The 21,956-nt window shown below is 41.2% G+C and overlaps 1 protein-coding gene across 8 annotated transcripts in view; it reads right to left on the reverse strand.

The window, feature by feature from the left end:
* The window catches only part of MAPRE2 (microtubule associated protein RP/EB family member 2), a 208,534-nt gene that overhangs the window by 171,918 nt on the left and 14,660 nt on the right, over nucleotides 1–21,956 (reverse strand). For 4 of the 8 annotated variants that reach the window (XM_081562453.1, XM_081562456.1, XM_081562452.1 and 1 more), the window contains exon 1: nucleotides 737–765. The exons of 2 other annotated variants lie outside the window; for them this stretch is intronic. The gene's annotated coding sequence lies outside the window, so the exon portion shown is untranslated. Of the gene's footprint in view, nucleotides 1–535; nucleotides 766–21,956 lie in introns of those variants that run through there. 2 more of the 8 variants (XM_081562454.1, XM_081562459.1) reach the window with 1 other exon arrangement.

Raw genomic sequence — 21,956 nt, forward strand, 5'->3', positions numbered from 1 at the left:
TTGCGCTCAGGGTGCTCCTTGCAGAAAACCTCTTGGGATCATAATAATAACCCGCTCTCTTTCGCATCCATCCAGTTCCCGCATCCTGGGGGCCCGGGAACCCCCGCGGGAGCCGGAGTGGGAGTGGAGAGAGGTGGGGCTGGTCTCTGTGGGAGGAGAAGCCCCGCGGGGGGTGGGGGTGGCGGGCGGCAGCTGGGCTGAGGGTCTAGTGTTTGGTCCCCAGCGGGCGAGACCCCGCGCGCTCCACTTCCTGGTCTGCTCCGTAGCGCGCAGTCCCTGCCAGCGCCCCTAGTTCTCGGTCCCTGCTCCCCAACTCTGGCGCCTAGAGGTCCGCGCGCTCCGGGCGCGCACTCCCAAGACCCCCTCCTTCACCAGCGCCAAGTGTCCCTGTCCTAGCCAGCCCGGCCATCAGCCTCGAGCCGATCCACTTTGCCTCTGCCAGCGTGGCAGCCCTGATTCACCCCCCTTTTCCGGGGTGCGAGGCTCTGGGACCCCGAAGGAGGGATGTGGCCCGCGGGAGAGCGCCGGTGCATACCTAGGGGGCGCGACGCCGACCCGGGCACAACTTCTTGCCTGGCTCAGAGACCCCGGGTCCCGCAGGCTGCGCAACGGGCGGACTGCAGTCCCCCGGCGGCGGGAGGATGCGCGGCTAGCGCCCGGCCTGGGAGGGACTGAGCCAAGACTGGGGGTGTCGGGGTGCGCCAGGGCGGTACCGCTTTAAATGCACTTGACTCACCTGCTCCGGCGCTGTCGCCTCCTTCCTCTGCTGACAGCTGGGGGCTTTGTTTCCTCCACCCACCCGGGCGGCCGCGCTCCGCCCCCACCGCCACACGTGACTTGCCGTCTGCCACTGCGGCCGCCTGCGGGGCCACCAGGGGCACCCCGGCCTGGGCCACCCCTTCCCGGGGTGCAGGGTGCAGTTGGGGACCGCCGTCCCCTAGAGGCCCTGGGCAGGTCGGAGGCCACCCGCCGGCTTGTCAGTTGGAAGGTGGCTTGAGGGTTAGGGCTCTAGGAAGCTAGGGTGAGTTGGTGACAAGGAATAAAGTGGCAGCGGGTCAAATGCGCAGAGCTTTGGGCCGCACCCAAGAGGGCGGAGACCGGCGCGGCTCCGAAGGGCGGCTTAAGAGGCGATGCCGCACCCCGAAGTCTGTGCCTGTAACTGGGGGCCTACCAGCCGCCTTGCATCTACTTCCTAACGCCAAAGATTTATACTCCTACCTGGCGAACAATAGATACTGCGGAGCAAACTAGTTTTGTCCTGAACGTTATTAATTAAACTAGGCAACTCTAAGCTGAACTATATGATAAACAGTGTAATCAATAATAGCAAGTTCTACTGAGGTTTCAAATCTGCTGCTTGTTGGTGCCGCTTGATACTTGGATTCTATTTGGAAAATGGATACCAGGCTGCGGGCGCAAACTCCAGATTATTGAGGTGGGCGCGCGTCCATTTGGAACAGCACCAAGTTTTAATGAAATGAATTGAGAAAATGTTCTGGCCTCAAGACCCAGCTGGGTCTCTCTCGCTTTTGGAAGTGGTCCCCACCCTTGCTGATGGCCAGTGCTTGAAACTGCAGGAACCTGTTGTCTGAATCCTTCCTTTTGACCTTGGAGGACACACACATACCTTTGTTCTCCCCAAATTACAACTCATTGGAAATCCTGTCCCCATCTCCCCAGCATCCATTAAAGTGAAGTCTGCATAGACTTTGCATTGCGCTTCCCAAAGTGATGTGCAGAGGCATCACCACCTTGTCAAAACCAAATTCTGATTGCGTGCGTCTGAAGTTGGAACTGGGTTCCTGTATTTTTGCAAACTCTTAGGTAACATCAGGGGCTTACCAGGTGGTGCCAGTGGTAAAGAACCCGTCTGCCAATGCAGGAGACATAAGAAATGCGGGTTCGATCCCAGGGTCAGGAAGATCCCCTGGAGAAGGGCATGGCAGCCCACTCCAGTATTCTTGCCTGGGAAATCCCATGGACAGAGGAGCCTGGTGGGCTACAGTCCATAGGGTTGCAAAGAGTCAGACATGACTGAGAGATTTAGCACATGTAGGCAGATAACATCTGGGCTGCTGGTGTAAGGGCCACACTTTGAGTAGCAAGGCTCAGAGCACCCTTTTGGCATTGACCAGCCTATTTTCAGTCCTAACTGCACCGATTCATCACTTTGTGACTTCAGGCACGTTCCTTAATATATTTAAGCCTCTACAGCTGTAAAAGAACTATGATCCAAATCAATCTTGAAGATTAAATGAGAAAACCCATTTAAAGTACCTAGTATAGTCCTGCCACGCAAACCTGTATGTGCATGCTCAGTCATGTCTGACTCTTTGTGACCCCATGGACTACATCCCACCAGGCTCCTCTGTCCATGGGATTCTCCAGGCAGTAATACTGGAGTGGGTGGCCATGTCTTCCTCCAGGGGATCTTCCTGACCAGGGGATCAAACCTGCGTCTCCTGCATAGGCAGGTGGATCTACCACTGAGCCACCAGGGAAGCCCCACACAAAAACCTAGGGTTTGACAAATGTTAGCTAATTAGCTCTGGGGGTGATCCTTGCAGGAGCAAAGTTGGCACAAAGTCCAATGTACCAGCAAGGGGAGCAGTGTGTGCCATGGGCTCAGGGTGAGGCACCCTGCCTGAAAGTCTGTGCTCTGTACCCAGAGCACCTAGCATGGGCCAGATGTGCAGAATAGATTGTTAAACAAATGAACGACTACAATGCACAGCAAATTATATGCATTTAAAAGTTCTGTTTCTTCTGCAGAACTTTAAATCTTGATAAATGGGTTCTGGGATATTGAATTAAAAAATCATTTTGCTTTTTATTACAGATAATGTCCAGTTGCCTGTCGGATGGGTAATCTATTTTAATATCCGAGAGAGTAAATGGATTGTTAAAGAGTAGTACATTTTTAATCCTTGTTAAAAACCTTGAAATTTAGATGGAAATGAATTTATTAATGAAGATATGTATTCTTAGCTCTCAAAATGAATGGGTATTGTCATCATAGTTCTCATATTTCCCTTCTCTCCTCTCTCTGCCACCCCTCCCAATATTATTGTTTCCTGAGACTCTTTTCTTGGCTTTTTATTTTTCTCACTTTCTGCCATTTCCCTTGGAAATTTTATTCCTATCTTATGTTCCACTTCCAAATGTGTGGAGATTACTTCTGAATCTATGCCCACATTCTTGACCAGTTTCCAAGCTCCATTTCTGGATTACCAATTATTTGCTAGGCATTTCCACTAAATTTCCCACTAGCCTAGAAGTTTCAGTGTATTCTAAATTAAACTCCTCTCTCCTCTCATAAAGCTGATACTTTCTTGGTAATAAATCAAGATGATTATTTGTGTTGGAAAGCCCTCAGTGCTAATTCAGGGACGTGGCTGGGGTGTGGTTCAACAGCATGATTGTTCCAGCTACCTCTGGCTGCTCCCAGACTATTCTGTGAGACTTTCCTTCAACAAGGACTGGGGCCAACTCATGTATAAACACAATTTACTGATACGACTCTTGAGAGTCTTGAGAGTCCCTTGGACTACTGCAAGGAGATCAAACCAGTCAATCCTAAAGTAAATCAACCCTGAATATTCATTGGAAGGACTGATGCTAAAGCTCCAATACTTTGACCACCTGATGCAAAGAGCTGACTCATTGGAAAAGACCCTGACACTGGGAAAGATTGAAGGCAAAAGGAGAAGGGCACAGCAGAGGCTGAGATGGTTAGATAGCATCACCAACTCCATGGACATGAATTTGAGCAAGGTCTGAGAGATGGTGAAGGACAGGGAAGCCTGGCGTCCTGCAGTCCATGGGATCACAAAGAGTCAGACGTGACTGAGTGACTGAACAATAACTGGTATGACAGCCACATAGGCAGCTGTGGGCTGTTACATAAAGGATGATCAGGGTGGACTGAGAGGCTCAGAGGCTGCATCTGTTAGGGTGGGTTAGATTACGCTGCTGTGATAAGCACCACTAAAGTCTTAGTGGCTTCCTACAACAAAAATTGAGTCCCTGCTCAATGCAAAGTGTCCAGGGCAGCTCTCATGATGACTCATCATTCATGTGCTTCATTCCTGTGCCATCTTCATAAGCACAATGACAAGGGAAGAGGATATGGAAAGCTGTGCACCAAACATTAAATGATTTCATGCAGTCAAAGGAAGTGGCATGGTCTTTACCCAACTTTCAGGGAGTATGTAGGCTTCCCAGGTGGCTCGGTGGGTAAAGAATCTGCCTGCAATGCAGGAGATGCAGATTCAAATCCTGGGTTGGGAAGATCCCCTGGAGGAGGGCACAGCAACCCACTCCAGTATTTTTGCCTGGAGAATCCTATGGACTGAGGAGCCTGGGGCGGGGGCTACAGTCCCTAGGGTCACAAAGAGTTGGACATGACTGAAGCGACTGAGCACACACCGTAGGGAGTAGGTACTCAGAAGGAATGGGAAAGTGGAAATTTTGGGGAGCATGAATGACATCTAACATAGGGGCCCATTCTACATAGGAGGGTTAGGGATAAGATTAAACTGAAAAGTCAGTTATAGTAGAGGGTGAGCGTAGATTGCCAGTTTGAGGCAGTTGTAGATGAAGTCTTTGGAGAAACATCATTATTGCTGTTATGATACAATAGTATTATGTAGAGAAATTCTCTCTCTCTGCTGGCCAGGGTCACCTTATGATTTAGTCAAGGTCAGTCTTTCCAGGCATTGATCATGCAAACTGTTCTGTCACACAAGAGCCGGGAAATATCTCGCATATTGATTATACATTGGAGAACAGACCAGCCATTAAAAGTAAGATTACATTGACACAAGCAAATTTGCTAATTGTGTTGACTTTGATGGTTATTCTCTACTTGAGGAATGAATATGTATCCTAAAGAAATATTTTAGCAGTTTCAAATTGTCTCTTGTTTCTCCTATGAGTGACTAAATTAAGACCTTGACAAAGAATGTTTTTATCTTCAAGGGAATGTTGAAATGTAGCCCTGATAATAAAAATCAGTCCATATGCAAGGGGAAAAAAAATCACTCATCAATGTGAAAAAATAAAATCATAGCTTTCAATAAGCTTTCGGGCTTCTTTCTCTAAAAAGCAGAAATCCTGTCAACTAAACCTACCTCCTACATCTCCCAACACATCATGTGCTTAAAAAAGATAAAGCATGGGACTTCCCTGGTGGTCCAGTGGTTAAGAATCCACCCTCCAATGCTAGGGATGTGAGTTCAATCCCTGGTTGGGGAACTAAGATCCCACATGTGGGGCAACTAAGCCCCTTGCACCACAACAAAAGACCCTGTGTGCGGCAACTAAGACCTGATACAGACAAATAAATAAATTAAAAAAAAAAAGATAAACTATTTATGAATGCTGTAGGATCTAAAATGCAATACAGACATAGGATATTGTAATATGTTGTTGGGCACTGAATCACAACAATTTTATATTGTCTCTGTCTACATTCATCAGTGATATCCCTTTTTAAACCTCTCAAAAAACTGTTCCCAAATAAATATTTTTATGTAACACTGGTATCTTCCTAAAGCTATATTCTGAAAGCTTCAATCACACATTTCCACAAATATCTAAAGTGGGAGATTAAAATGGACAGAGTTTATCAGTTAATATTTTAAATTGTTTTCTCAAATTCTTTTCATTTTAACTTGTTTATTTTTAACTCTGAGTCCTCGCTAAGCTGTATACTGCTTTAAGTATAAATCATATCTTCAAGAGATATGCTGCAGTAAACTAGTTATAAATGTTTCAGTGACAGCATGTAAAACGGAGATGGACGTGTTCATCACCAAGATATAATAGCATTTACCAAGATGAGCAGTAAATGTGGCACAGATGGCAGCTTCACAGGGATCACTGCCTTGTGATGACTCTAGTGTCTAGATACAGCATAAATGTTGAAATAAAAAACAATATTACCTTAGAAGTATTGTTTGAGCTCTTATGAGTAAATATTTGTTAGTTAGCTAAAAAGCATCATTATTTATATATGAAAGTAAAGAACTTAAATGACTAACCCAAGTCCTATTTTCTAGCCATGTCTGCTAGCAAAAACTGCTGCCTCCTTAAGATAATACAGAATGGCAGAGAGAAAATATGCTTATTATATAATATATATAGTTGTATACATCATAAGCTATGTTTTTTCTTAAATTTTTATTTATTTATTTATTTAGTTTTGGCTTCACCATGCAACATGTAGGGTCTTAGGTCCCCAACCAGGGATTGAACCCATGCCCCCTGCAGTGGAAGCTCAGAGTCTTAACACTTGGACCACCAGGGGAGTCCCTAGACTAATGTTTAATGTACGTCAAAAGGAACAAAATGTTACCTTGGCTCATGCAAAGCCATTGTGGAGTAGAGATGTCTCTTTATGCCACATTGAAAAAACCTCATACACAAAGAAATAAGTTGGACATGTAAATTTCTATATGCTGCTTAGAACAACAGAGAAGGCAATGGCACCCCACTCCAGTACTCTTGCCTGGAAAATCCCATGGATGGAGGAGCCTGGTAGGCTGCAGTCCATGGGGTCGCTGAGAGTTGGACACGACTGAGTGACTTCACTTTCACTTTTCACTTTCATGCATTGGAGAAGGAAATGGCAACCCACTCCAGTGTTCTTGCCTGGAGAATCCCAGGGAAGGGGAAGCCTGGTGGGCTGCCATCTATGGGGTCGCACAGAGTCGGACACGACTGAAGCGACTTAGCAGCAGCAGCAGCAGCTTAGAACAAATTAGAGCAGATATAGAACAATTGTAGAAGAATCAGCTGTAATTAGTACTTGATCACAGCACAGTTTGGCAGCAGCAGACATAATTACTCTGTTGATTACTGATGATCCCGTAGGGCTTCCCAGGTGGCGCTAGAGGTAAAGAATCCACCTGCCAATGCAGGAGACGCAAGAGATGTGTGTTCGATCCCTAGGTGGTGAAGATACCCTGGAGGAGGAAATGGCAACTCCCTCCAATATTCTTGTCTGGAGTATCCCATGGACAGAAGAGCATGGTGGGCTATGGTCCATAGGGCCGCAGAGTCAGACGCAACACAGTGACTGAGCACACACACACACAATGATCTCTTAAAGGATAAAGTCTGAGGCCAAGAAATGAAATCTGTTTAATTTTCTATGACAACTCTGTAGAACTTCTGGGGGCCAGTGGAATCATCACTTTGGGATCCCTTGGAAGACAATTTTTGTTGACTTGAAAGTTTGTTTTGATTTATTAAAGGCTACCTTGCCAATTGTATTTTTGTTTTGATTCTCCCATGTCCTGCCTATGACTTGGTCAATCAGCATGAGAATTATAGGCAACCGATTCCTTGTGTCTTCTCAGAATCTTCTTTCTATGGTTTTCGATCCTTCAAAAGAGATTTGCTCTTCTTTGTCTGTTCTAATTTGAAAGTTGCTTAAATCTCACTAAGTTGTAATTTATCCAACAAACAGTTTTGAGATGCCATTTACTGGGCAGCCTTTGATTTAGGTGCCTGTGGTTACCCAAATGGTCTACTGTAAGTCTCAAGGGACTTGCAGTCTAGGGAAACATGGAGTGTGCATAGTCTGGGTTGAAGAGTGTTAAAGGTATGAGTAGAATGCTAAGAGAACACTGGATAGTGAGGAGGAATATCAGAGAAGGGCTTACATTTGGGGTGTGTCCTGAAGAATGAAGTTGAGAGCACCAGGTGAGGATGCTTGTAGTTAAGGCAGAGTGTGTGGACAGAGTATTCCAGAGATGGAATGTGAAAGCAAAGATCTGATCAGAGATCGATCAGAGGATGATGATAGCTTCAATAGTTCAATATGGCTGAAGGCCAGGGTGTGTGAAAGGGTGACATCAGTGGGGTAGACTAGGAAAGGCCTGGGGTGCCCAGCTGAGATATCTGGATCAATACTTTGGCCAATGGTCTCCAAAGTGGGGTGAGAACACACTAGGATTATGTGAGCTCATATACCTAAGTGTGGGAAGGAAGTGTGAAAACTTGTGTGTCTATCTGAAAATACGAGAAAGGACTTAGTAACATATGAGTTAACGTGGTGCTCTTGCATGTTTATAATGTCAGACAGGGGCTTATCAGGTGCAAAGAATACCGAGTAAAGGGTTGAGATCCACAATCTTAAATGGGTGTCCCTACACTCCTTCCTAACTCTCGAAGCAACTGCAATTGATTAGCATTTTATGTGTGCTTGGTTAAGTGGATTTATGTATATTCTCTAACTTAACGGATCTAGGGGGCTTCCCTGGTAGCTCAGCCGGTAAAGAATCCACCTGCATGGAATGGATAAATGGACTTAAAAAGATTGACGATAACATGAGTAATATAAGCATTAGTGAAAAGTCCTTGCAAATTGGTGAATGATTTTGAAAAATGAGTATCATAATCTCAGAAGCTCACCCAATGATACACGTCCTCCATTTATATATGGGGCTCTTTATGAAAGGTATTTAGCAGCTCTGACAGCCATCAAAGTAAATATTGAAATGAAGCGTACTTAGAACCAGATTTTAAGTTGCTTTATCACAAAGTGATAAAACATTATAGAAATTATGAAACATAGTCAACCACATTACTCTCACTAAATAACATCTTAATAATAGCGAATTATTTTATCTACTACTAATAAATAGAATATAAAATCAAGTATGTTGCATCTTTTGCCCTCTGAATTTCTAATTTTTATATTATATTTTCTTATGTGTACAATATATTAATATAGTAGTTATATATCAATATTATTTACAAATGAATATGTACATGAATAGGCTTCCCTTGTGGCTCAGCTGGTAAAGAATCCGCCTGCAATGGGGGAGACCTGAGTTTGATCCCTGGGTTGGGAAGATCCCCTGGAGGAGGGAAAGGCCACCCACTCCTGTATTCTGGCCTGGAGAATTCCATGGACTGTATAGTCTATGGGGTCACAAAGAGTCGGACATGACTTTCACTTTCATGTATATGAATGAATTGTTGTATATCTATATTACTTACAAATAAATACGTGTGATAAGAAATGTTTTACTTGTAGGAATGGGCAGGCAATAAAGTTTTTAGAGCAAAAGGTGCCTATGGGTACTTCCCTGGTGGCCCAGTGGTTAAGACTCCACACTTTCAATTCAGGGGGGGTATGGGCTCGATCCCTGGACAGGGAACTAAGATCCCACATGATGTGTGACACAGCCAAAAAAATCTAAAAAAAACCCCCCAAAACCCCCAAAATCGTGACTATGCTCAGGTTTGTTCTTAGGAAAATGACTTGGGCAACATCATGGAATGGTGAATGAGAGACCAGTGTTCAGAGATTAACCAGAGAGCTAGTGCTGTGATCCAGAGGAAAACTGATGATCAAGAAGAAAAATGACAATGATTATAGAGAGATCACCAAAGCGTAAGGTATTTGGTAAAAGTGTGTGTGTGTGTGTGTGAGAGAGGGAGAGAGATATTCCCAAGTTTGTAGCTTGCGAGTCTGAGTGGATGGTGGAATTGTTACTTGAGATGAAGAAATGGGACATTGAACAAGTTACAGAGTTCAGTTTAGGACATATTAAGTCAGAGGTGCCCAAGGGATTCCTGGAAGATGACCAGTGGGGGTTTTAAATATAATTCTGAAGCTCGGGAAAGCTTATATAGACTTTAGAGTACTTTTAATTTCTGAATCCATAGCCCTTGCTATTGCTGCTGGTCTTAAAAATATTCCTTCACCTAGAGACAAAGTAACACAACAGCTTAACACATAGTTATTTATAATGAAATGAAGATGATTAAGAATCAGTATACCATTGCACATGGGTAAGATGTCATCACTGAACACACAGTCTTCGAATTTAAAATTGACATTTAGGCTAGTTCTGCATTCTACTTAATCTCTTTAAAAGTGTACTTCCTTTACTGAATTTCCGTGTTTACTCTTTTTGCTGTTTGGTTACTTCTGAAGTGTTATTGAGGCTGTAGTTTATTGTAAGATAGTCACTCTCTCTTATGCCCATTTTGTTTTTGTGGCGGAACGTAAGCTCCGGCTCTCCTACTTCACCATCTGCATTTCCCTTTAGTCTGTACCAGATTCTGTCTTTTCACACCCAAAACCTTGTAACTCAAGCCAGGCATTTTTTTTCCTTTATTATACCGTAGAAATTGTGAATGTTATCTGATTCTACTATATACATGTACCTTCTTCAGGAATCTTGAACATTGTGAAACCCTGGCGTGATGTTCTCTGTCATCTCCATGTTATTGATTAAAAACTGTCAAAGCATGTTCTTGCTAAGTTATGAGGATACCTTCCATACGATGCCATTTCCCCCAGTTCCTTACCTTATACTTACTAAGAATCTTCAGATAATTGACCACTTTAATTTTCAAGTTTCATACAATTATATTTTCAACCTCATAAATAAGATTCTGTAATTAAATAATGGCAAATGAGCATTTATTTAAAATGCAAAATTTCTTATGTTGTGGTTTTGTGGCATTTTCATTATTTAACATCTCAAGCTCTTATGTGCTCTCGTCTTCATCAAATTGGAATTTATTTTAATCCAGGGACATGTCTCTCTTCACTAGAATGTAGGCCTGATGAGGGCAAGAATTTTTGTCTGTTTACTGTTCTATGTATGTCCAACGTATTGAACTGTGTCTGGGATATGATGGATGATAAATAAATATTTTTGAATGAATGAACATATAAATAGATAAAGGAACAGAATAGATTCATAGATATGTGTTGATTCAAATTATTTCCCTTCTTTAAAAAAATCTAAATCTTCTTTATCGTACTGTATTACTTATCTGTAATCCACTTATTATTTATTTATTTTAAAAATATTTATTTATTTATTTTTGGCTGTGCTGGGTCTTTGTTGCTGTGCATGGGCTTTCTCTAGTTGTGGTGCGTGGGCTTCTTGTTGCAACGGCTTCTCTTATGGCCTGAAGGCTCTAAAGCTCTTGGGCTTCAGTAGATGTGGGGCTGGGTTTTGTTGCTCTGTGGCATGTGGGATCTTCCTGAACCAGGAATCGAACTGGTGTTGCCTGTGTTGGCAGGCAGACTCTTAATCACTGGACCATCAGGGAAGCTTTCCATTTATATTTTTAAAAACTCAGTTTAAGTTTATATTACTTTTGATAATACAACGATTTTAATCTTTCAGCATCTAGGAGAGTTTTCTTGAATTTTCTTTCAGCTGACAGATATACTAAAGACCTCACATTTTACATGAGTCCCAAAGCTCAATATTTAGGTAGGAGAGTTAATTATAGTCTTAAAAGTAAAACCTAGCATACAAAAGCAATAGTTATCTCTAGAATATGGCAAATAAATAAATCAATTAGAAGGAAATTCACAAAATGTATTAAAATAATAGAACAGGAGAGCTGGAAAGCAGTTTCTTAAAGAAACTCTATCAGCATACGCTACAGTTCAAAGCCTTGCTAAAACTGCACTTAACTACAGCCACAAATTAATTGTTGTCATTACCCTGACCATTTCACAAAATGGTTTTCTCCCTCCATCTAAAGTCGGAGAAGAGTAATTGGAAAAAAATGCCACTTAACTGTTTCAGAGGAATCCAGCTGCTGGGAGCTGTATGTTGGCCCTGGGGACTTGGACCAGGCCCTCTGTCAAGGAGGGTAATGGATGGAGAGTGAAGTGTGTGGTGGAGGGAGAGTCAGGCCCAGAAACTCCCCAGTCAATTGTGCTTCGGAGAAATGCTGGTGCTGTCTGCCAGGCAGCCATGTGTTCCTTTGTTCTCCAAGAACGTCCATTCTGTTCGCCGCTCATGAGCGCACGTTCAGTTTTCCCTCATAATTAGGAGTGTAAATGAGTAAATATATGATACAGAATATGTTCTTACTGAGATTCCACACAGGCCCATTCATAACTCCTCTTCCTCCCCTTATTTTCTTTGTTGTTTTTTCATTCTTATGAAGATCTTGCAAGAGGAAACAAATTAAGTCAAAAACATTACTATGTTACTTGAAAACAAATGCATGCCCTTAACAGTGATGATGACTTAGAAGGAGGGACCAGGGGTCCACATCATTGCCCCTAAGAGCTTCGAGGTGGGTGCAGATGTTCCTGGTGATCTCTGGAAGTGGTATTTTTTGATGTCAGGTTGGAATCACTCTGGGCTTCCCAGATGGCGCTAGTGGTAAAAAAAATCCACCTGCCAATGCAGCAGATGAAAGAGACATGGGTTTCAATCCCTGGTTCAGTCCCTGGATTGGGAAGATCCCCTGGAGGAGGGAATGGCAACCCACTCCGGTATTCTTGCCTGGAGAATCCCGTGCGCAGAGGAGCCTGACGTGCTACAGTCCATGGGGTTGCAAAGAGTCGGGCACAACTGAAGTGACTGAGCATGCACAATCACTCTGGCTAAAGGCTGAACTGGCAACACACTCTTTATTCATAATAAGCTCTTGTTGGCCCCAATTGAAACACTTTTCACTGACATACAAAAAACTGTATATATTTAATTTACAAAACTTGATGAGTCAGGAGAGAGGTGTATACCTGCCAAGTGTAACGCTTTTGCTCCTGACCTCTGAAGGCCTCAGATTCCAGAGGTGGCTCCTAGCTGGTTTTGCACATCAGGAGAGAAATCTGTGTATTTAAAGAATAAAATGAAATCATCCAAAATCCCAGAGACAATCATACAGTTAAATAGATTATAGTTTAGTTACATGATGGATTATTTGGTAACTGCTAAGAAAAGTCATATTAACATATTTAAGGACATGGAAAAATGACCATTTTGACAAGTGACAAAAGCCAGATTCAAAAGCTTGGAACTTCGTACATCCGGTATGATGTCATTTGAGTACAATGTTTCCATATGTTTCTATGCATGGAAAAGTAAATAAATAAAGTTGGAGAAAATATTTTAAAATGGTATTCCTACTTGGGTGGGGGAGTGGGGCAGAGAGAGAGATTAAGGAATTGGCTCCCATAATTGTAGCATAATGATAGGATCTGGCAAGTCCAAAATGTGTAGTGCAAGCCAGGAGGCTGAAGACACAGGTAAAGTTGATGTTTGGAAATTCGTTTCCTTTGGAAAACCTCAGTCATTTCTGAGGCTCACTCATATTATGCAGGGTAATCTACTTTAGTCACATCTTAAAAATACCCTCACAGCAGCATCTAGACTAGGGTTTGGCCAAGCAACTGGGCATCAGAGCCAAGTTGACACATAAAACTAACCGTTACAGCTTTCAAGAAATTCCCCTGCTTTTTCTCCTTTCTTTTCCCCGCCTCGTAATAGGCAGATTTTTCTGGTTGGGTATCTCTCCCTTCCCCATGCCGTCTGGGTACTTTTCATGTATATTTGCATTTTTCCAGCAACAGTTACAGCTCAGGGGAGGTGAGATGACTGAGATGGTCTCAGCAGTACAGGTTAATTTTAGAATTCTTGCTTGGAGTGCCAGAATAGAAGCCCTGCCTCCAGGGTAGAGTGGGGTGCAGATAAGCCACCTGGAACCCATACCATCAAAGAAGCTTGTTTCGGAAAGGCTGACACTATGGAAGGCAGATCAGAGGGGTGGAAAGAAACCGCCCTTGAGACAGCCTTCAGACCCTAGTTAAACCAACCCTAACCTCTGTCCTTCCTTTGCATTTTCCATTACACAAACTCTTATTTAATCTAGTTTTTCTGTTCCTTGCAACCACAGTCTGCTAATATGCAGCCTTTTGCCATTTTTCAACAAATATGGATTTCTTTTATAATAAGACTGTTGATTATATCCATCAATTCTAAGACAAACTTTTTTTTTTCATTTTAAAATCTCTGGAATTGGAAGGTGTTATGGCAGATCATAGTTTAGTAGAAAATTTTTTGTAGTATATATTAAAAAATGGTGTATTTCAAACTCATAATGATTTAGACTTGATGAAAAATGTGATGTTTCATATTTGATAGAAGTTATTTTTAAGAAAAATGGAATGTAAATGCTTAGGATACTTGGAAGGGTATGGCTTATACTTGTATTACTATATGGTGACCTGGATGTCCCTGTATTTTTGGAATGGTTCAAGAAGAAATTAAAAACTAGAGCCTGGTTTTGTTGTATTGCTTAAAACTGATGTAAACCAGACTGATATAGAACACTTAGTTCCCCATTTTGGAAATGAGAGCAAATCTTTTCCTTTCAAAGAATCTGTAGATCACTGCATGGAACGGCCTAGCAATAATTAGATGACTTTTCAACGTCTATTTTTCTTTTTCTTGGGCTCTATCTTTTTTTTCATATTTTAGTTTCAGATGGTTTCAAAATCGGTCCCCTCTTATTTAACTATTCTAGGCTCTTGCACACATGAGTATTAATAATAATAATATAATACATTTCCTCTATGTAGAACTAAAAAAACTTTCAAACATGTTTTTGAATCTATTATGTGATCTGATTCCCATAATCTTTCATGAGTTGGGCAGTGTGTTGTGATCCTTTTAGTATTTAAGAGACTTGTGTGCTGTCGCAGGGTGGTTAGTGGTAGAAGTGGACTTCCACCGGCCTAGAAAGAAAGGGCTGAACTGAAATGAAGTTTTATTGTATGAAGTTATGATCTGTGTCATTAGCAAAGATAGAACACAATTTTAGAGTTTTTGAACCCTGGATCAAGGTTTTATTTATCAATTCATGACCATCTTCAGTTTACATATATATTCCTATCACTAAAAATGGTGATTGGTGACCTAAGGTGGTTGTGATTCACTAGTTTTTTAAAAGCCCTATTTATTTTGTGCTAATTCACACCATGTTGCAAATAATTCAACAATGGACTATTCTAGGAATTGTGGTCTAAGCACTATTATAATTTATTAGACTGATTTGAATTTTAAAAATGATTTGGAATATGTCTTACATTTACATTTTCTAAATAGGATTAGGAGGAAGATAGGAGAATGATCCTAAATTAGAAATTAGGAGGTAGTTAGAATGAATTCAGGGAAAAACCTCTGATAACTAAATTTTTTACTTCCAGTTGCTTTTTACAAAACTACTGGTCTTGTGAATTACAGTCTCATCTCATTCAGCTACACTTACTATCTTTTTTAAATTTATTTTTTCTCACATCCTCTTCACTAGGCAATGCATTTCTGGAAGGCAGAGACTGCATCTTAATTTTTCTCCCAGGTATATTCTTTCTAGCATACTGCCTAGTGCTTCAAGACCTGTCAGCTGAATATCTGTGCAAGAAAACATAAGAGATGGCCTTTATTTTCTTGGTGAAGTAAGTGGGCTCATGTGCTGATACTTAAGGAGTAGGATCAGATTTGAGAACTGGAAAGCACGAAAGCAAAATTTCTCAGTTTAAGGCACATGATTTCTGAGCAACACGGAGATTCCAGATGAGGTTGGCAGCCACAGGACTTGGGCTTGGATTTGCGGGGAGGCAGATAGGGAATTCTCGACTGCCGGCTGCTTCCATTTTATCTAAGAGTGGCAGTGAAATAGATAGATGGGATATTGGGGCCTTTTAGCATCAACTTCTAACTGATTTATAGCAGTGAACAGTATACAACATTTTTAAAAGTTTGAACATTTTACTATTTTTTTTTTAAAGAAGCCAATTATGTAAAGCAAATACAAACATTACTATTCAGAAGTCCCTAGAAAAACAGGGCAATGAAGTACCTAGTTTTATTGACCTGGACGAAGGCCTGTAAATTTTCCAGTAAATTCGCTGAAGTGAAGATTCCATCTAACAAGGTAAGAAAAGGTTTTAGGTAGGCATTAAAGTAAAATATAGAAGACAAACAAAAGATCCCCTGTACGCCACAAATCCTGAACATAAAGTAGTTTTATATATTTAAAGGAACTGATACTTTCAATTTGTGTACTGAAATTTCAGTTAATTGGGACAACAGAGATAGACAAGGTCATTATTATAATTATTATTATTATTTATTATTATTATTATTATTTTTTATTATAATTATTTTAAGAAGGAGGAAAAGCAGCAAAGAAGATATAAAGATCCCATACGGTTTAACCTGTGGATGGTTGAGGTGCAGAGAATGTCATTAGCATGGCTATTTGTAACTGTGGATCATAGTTGCAGAATTCTCTTAGAGTTCCTTTGACTGTCTCTGAGATTGTGATCCTGAGAGAAAGACTATTAAAATAATTCCAAAAAGAATCAGGCAGTAGATAGAGGCAATTCAGACAAGACAGTGAAAGGGTTGAAAATGCAAATCATTGAGAAAGAACTTGTAATTGAGGGCACTTGGGGTTTCTAGACTGACCCCTTTTAAGATGCTAATGCTAAGTCGCTTCAGTCGTGTCCGACTCTGTGCGACCCCATAGATGGCAGCTCACCAGGCTCTGCCTTCCCTAGGATTCTCCAGGCAAGAATACTGGAGTGGGTTGCCATTTCTTTCTCCAGTGCATGAAAGGGAAAAATGAAAGTGAAGTCGCTCAGTCGTGTCCGACTCTTAGCGACCCCATGGACTGCAGCCTACCAGGCTCCTCCGTCCATGGGATTTTCCAGGCAAGAGTACTGGAGTGGGATGCCATTGCCTCCTCCGCCTTTTAAGATACAAAGTCCTAAAATAAAGATACAAAGTCCTTAGTGGTTGTAAACAGGAGTTCACTGCATCCCACTCCTGAAAGGGTGAGTCTTTTGGTTGTCCTTGAAAGCAGGACAATTTATACTTTTTTTGATTTTTAAAAAAAAATTAATATTCAATTTGTGAAAGTTACAAATCCAAATTCTAGTTCTTTCCTTCATTTAAAAATTTAAACTTATAATTATTCTGTTTATGAATCTAGTCTATTCAAAAAATTAATTTTAAGGACTATATATAAACTTGACATATTTGATTTTTAAAAAGCAATTACATTATCAGAACAAACACCTTCCCAGGCATTTAAATTACTCTTATAATCTATTAAATTTTATAGAGAAACAGGAGGATTCTAAACATACCACTTATCCTGAATGTTATTAAGTGCACAATTCTTTTATATATTTCCATTTAAAATCACAAATCTAAATGAATTACCTAATTGCATATTTAAAATAGCAATCACAAGAATCATCTGATGGATCTTTTATTCTCCATTATTATACTCAATGCCAATTATGGGTATGTTTTTTCTAACATGAAACACAAGAATATTATATATTTGATTTACTTTTTCACTTTTCTCTTTAACCTAAGTTTTTCCTGGGTTGAGGGGAGCGTGTCTCCCATAGCAGACCCTGAGACAGGACTAGAGTTTTCTTTTTAATTGATTAACTTATTTGGCTGTGTTGGGTCTTAGTTGCAATACATGGGCTCTTTCGTTGCAGCACGTGGGCTCCTCTCCAGTTGTGGTGCTCCGGCTTAGCTGCCCCATAACATGTGGGATCTTCATTCCCCAACCAGGGATGAAACCTGAGTTGCCTGCATTGAAAGGTAGATTCTTAACCACTGGACCACCAGGAAAATCCCAGGGGTGGGGTTTAAGTAGGATGTAAAGCAAATTGGGAAGTGAGACAGGGAAGGAAGTTAACTATCAAGGAGTGTATTATCATCTAGTTATCACTGTTGGCCACTGGAATTTAATGCCAATGAAGAAACTCTGGGAGCCACTGTAGAACGTGCATCTCAGAGACATATCTTCCAAGGGTGAGGGAGCTGGGGTATATATACACCAATTCCTATTGCTTATGGGTTGAATGCTGTTCCTGGGGGTCAATAATTCCCAGCACTTTCAGCCTACTGCACACAAGGGCAAAATGGCTTCAGTGGTCAAGAGTGCCCTCAGGCAAAGGAATATAGCAGCTGAGTTGGTAGGAGCATGAGTCTGCTTGTCATTTTCTTCCTTCAGAGCTTCAATTGCACTCAACAACAACAAGCCAATTTTATCGTTCTTAATTACTGTTACCTTTGAATCTTCCAAATGCTGGAGAAAATTGCATCAACCAATATATTCCTTTCCATCTGTACCATGCCCCAGTTCATCCTAGGTGAATGTCTTCTTAATTGGGTTGCCACAGCATGTCTGGGACCATTTCAACTCTACTCACCACCAGTAATGGGGCCCTCACTGTCTGTTTGCTGTGAGTCATTCAGTTCTAGAATCCCAGCCTGAGGATCTGCTACTCAGAACCTCTTATCTCACCGACCATCTTAATTCAAGCTTTTACAGAAGTAGATTCTTAGAAAAAGACTGTAGTGCAAAAAGTTTATTTGGGAGTTGAAGCAAACCTCAGTAGGAGAACCGGGCAGTAAGACAGAGAAGACAGCCAATAAAAAGGTACATTGTCTGGCTAGATACCACTACGGGCTGCTGGTGCAATCCCACTGGGGGGTCTTTGGGAGCCCTAACACACACTTCAGTGTTATTTGCTCCCCTCCAGGGTAAGGGATTTGGGGTGTTTACTAATTCACATTAGTGGAGAGCTTCTGCAGAGGGCTGCTAATTCCTTGGTTTTGTTGATCTGCTGCCTAGTGGCTAGAAAAAGCCCACAGGGAAAGGAACACAGGTGCTGGCCACAGGCACCAAAGTGGTAAGCGCAAGGCGATATTGACAAGGCACTCACCAGCATCCCTGACACCACTGTTTCCCACTCCTTAAGATTTTTGCTCTAATTTGATATTAGGTATTTATATAAAATAAGAATATTTAAAGATTTTTAAAAACTAATTAAAATTTCCAAAATTGCCAAAGCTTTTCAAATAACAATGAGGCATTTCCAGAGGGCTGGGTAGTAGGTGTGATTTGCAGGAGAAGACAGATTTGCTAAACTGAACCATTTAGTTAAGCTATTGATTTTTACTTCTGCTAATAAGGCTTCCAGATGTAGATGTGAAGGAACAGAATAAACATGTTTCTTGGATCACTAGAGGAGGGAAGGAGTATGACTCATGTGTGCAGAGACAGACGGCGATTTGTTTAGAGAGGCATTACCACTGCTGGGCATTAATATACCTGTTTTATTTTTACTTTTTAAAATTTATTTTATTATTTTATCACATATATATGCATGTGTGTATATATATATATATATAGTCTGCCAGGCTCCTCTGCCCATGGGATTCTCCAGGCAAGAATACTGGAGTGGGTTGCCATGCCCTCCTCATATACATGTGTATATGTATACATATACACACAGATACATATTGTGAAATGATTACCACAATCCACTTAATTAACACATACATATATTCCCTCCCTTTTGAGTCTTCCTCCCACCCCTCTAAGTACCCCTCATCCCACCCCTCTAAGTACCTATTTTAGAATAAGTAAATGAACTAGCACTGAGTGTTGAGACCCTTCTGGTACCACATGATACTAACAATGGAAATAGGAAAGTTTTATTTTAATATTTAGCATTATTAAATTAAGGTTTTTTTTTTTTAATGAACATGTTTGGTAGAGATTAATTATTGGTAATACATGAACCAGGCCTGGTTGTGTGTTAATGTGATGATCATAATGAAACTTCAGGTTATCTAAAATTTTGTAAACACCAAAGTCTAAAGTGAAGAACATAATATCAGTTGTCAATAAAAGTTCTTAAAGCAAAATTTTAAGTCTGAGGCACTTTCTAATTACATATATATTCTGAAGATGTAGGAAGGAAGTGCAATTACTTGTGGTTAGGTATTTGGACTAAATAGTAGCTGTAACAATACAAATAATTTTTTTGTGTGTAGGAAAAGCAGAACCAGTCCTGATTTCCAAAATCACTTAGCAACTTTCACTGCCACATGTCAAGCATAAGGTTTTTAATTTACTGAAATCTATACTGTCATTTGGCACCTATTATGTGCAAAGCGTTCTGCTGGGTACTATGGATAATACAAAGTCAAGTTCCATAGTTGCTGCCTACAGGATGGCTATGGATCAATAAGAGAGAAAACTCAACTCAGTTAGTTATGAAACAAAGGGGACCTTCAGACCTTTGTAGAAAAGTGGTGTCATTTGACTTCAAAGGTGGGACTAGTTGACTCCACCATAAAACTAGGTCCTGAGTGAAGTTATTGGCTGCTGAAAGAAATGATTGGTCACTCATGGTTAGAAATCTGAATGGGAACTCAGAAGAGCTTCTGAGTGGTCCTGTAAAATATGAAGGCTGCTAGATAGACTCATCCTAAGTGGAATCCTCTTAGGCAGGCAGTGCTCCCATTTGGAAAGAAGCTGTCCTCCTCTTTGTGGCATCTCTCCGTGGCTGCAGACGTAGGGTGGAGATCTCTAGGAATACTTGGTACACTGAGTATAGTTTGGCAAAATAAATTCTAGGAAAGGAGTTGAGTCTCTGCTAGACTCTTGGTCTGCATGAAGTCAATTTAGAGGAGCCATGAGCTGTGATTACAGTTGATTGCTCTGGCCTACTTGCACGGTAGTAAGTACATAGATCTGTGTCATTATCCACTTTGTGGAATCCCTGGAGGGTCTGTAGTCCTGTCCAGCTCTGCGTGTCACAGCATTAAGTAGGTGGACAGCCAGCTGGGGGAACTTCCCCTCACTGTCAGCACAGCCTCCCCAAACCCTCTCCTGAATGTAAGTCTGTCTGAGGCTTACCCTCATTGTCACCTCCAGTAGAACTGCTTAGAAATTGGGGAGCAAATGAGTCCTGTTGAATATGCCTTCAAAAAGAGCAGTACACAAAGCTCAAGCTGATTTGAAGGCAAAGCTAACATTTCTTTTGGTTATCTAGCTGGGTATGTATTTTTTTTTTTTTAAGGCAAAAACAAAACCCAGACCATCATCTGTATTTGTGCCTTGACTGTTAGATGAAAATGGGTCAATCAGCACAGTCAGGGCAGGAGAGACACACTATTTAACTGATGAGTCTCTTACTCAGAATAAATTGGTTGGAATGAAAAAAAAGGCCTGAATGTAGGACAATAGTCACTGATAAAGAGAATCAGTAAGTATTTATATTTTAAAAGCAATTTGTCTTAAGTGAATGTTTTGTTAAGAAAAAAACATTTTATTTAAACCTGAGGCTCTATAAGTTCAATATCACATTTTTAAATTGCAAAGGCTCCCCAGATGTTGCAGTGGTAAAGAATCTGCCTGCCAATGCAAGATCCCCAGGAGATGCGGGTTCAATCCCTGTGTTGGGAAGATGCCCTGGAAGAGGAAATGGCAATGCACTCTAGTATTCTTGCATGGGAAAGCCCAAGGACAGAGGAGCCTTGTGGGCTACAGTCCATGGGGTCGCAAAGAGTCGCACATGACTAGGCATGCACACGTTACCATTACATATTATACTGGAAAGTGATCTGATTTGCAAGATAGCCTGATAGTTAGACATTAGACATTGTTTACTATACTGTGTTTTCCTGCCAGGCACTAGCATCAGCCCCTGGACTTACTCATCTGAGCTCCAAACTTTGGAGGATAGTGAATTCGCTTAAGGAAAACAAAAGGCTTTATCCAAACTCCTTTTAATAATCTCTAGAGCTGGTCTGCTTGAGTGGCTCTGTGGTAGCCTTTTTGAGGTCAGTTGAGATCATGGGTTATCTTCTTTGAAGAGACGAGAGGTCATTTTATAAAACCAGCCCATGTTTTGGAAAAGCTAGTTATTTCTGCTTCAGAGAAAGTGGCAATGGAGAAAGTCTACAAGGTATGAGGAAAAGTACAACATGACAATACACTGCCCTTTTATCTCACTGTATGCATATTTCAGTGCATCTGTCTTTGGAACGTGGTCTTCCCCACTTGAAAGATCAAAAAGTTTAAATATCAGTGACTCAGCATCTTACATACTCATGGCTTTTAATGTTGATTTAAAACAAACATTTATAAAACATAAGGCATGTATGTCAGACTTTCCTGTATGTAAAGCATTATATTAATTAAAGGTCATAGCCACATCATTCTGTACTTCAGGAATTTAGATAATGATTCTCCTCTCGTATCTTTTGTCTGCTACCAATTTTAATGTAGTCCAGTGATGAATGTTTAAGAACATGTGCTTGCAGTGTTCTGATAAAAGTGACTAT

The sequence above is a fragment of the Giraffa tippelskirchi genome, chromosome 14, assembly GCF_054371585.1.
Source record: "Giraffa tippelskirchi isolate mGirTip1 chromosome 14, T2T-mGirTip1v1.2.pri, whole genome shotgun sequence".
NCBI lineage: Eukaryota > Metazoa > Chordata > Mammalia > Artiodactyla > Giraffidae > Giraffa > Giraffa tippelskirchi.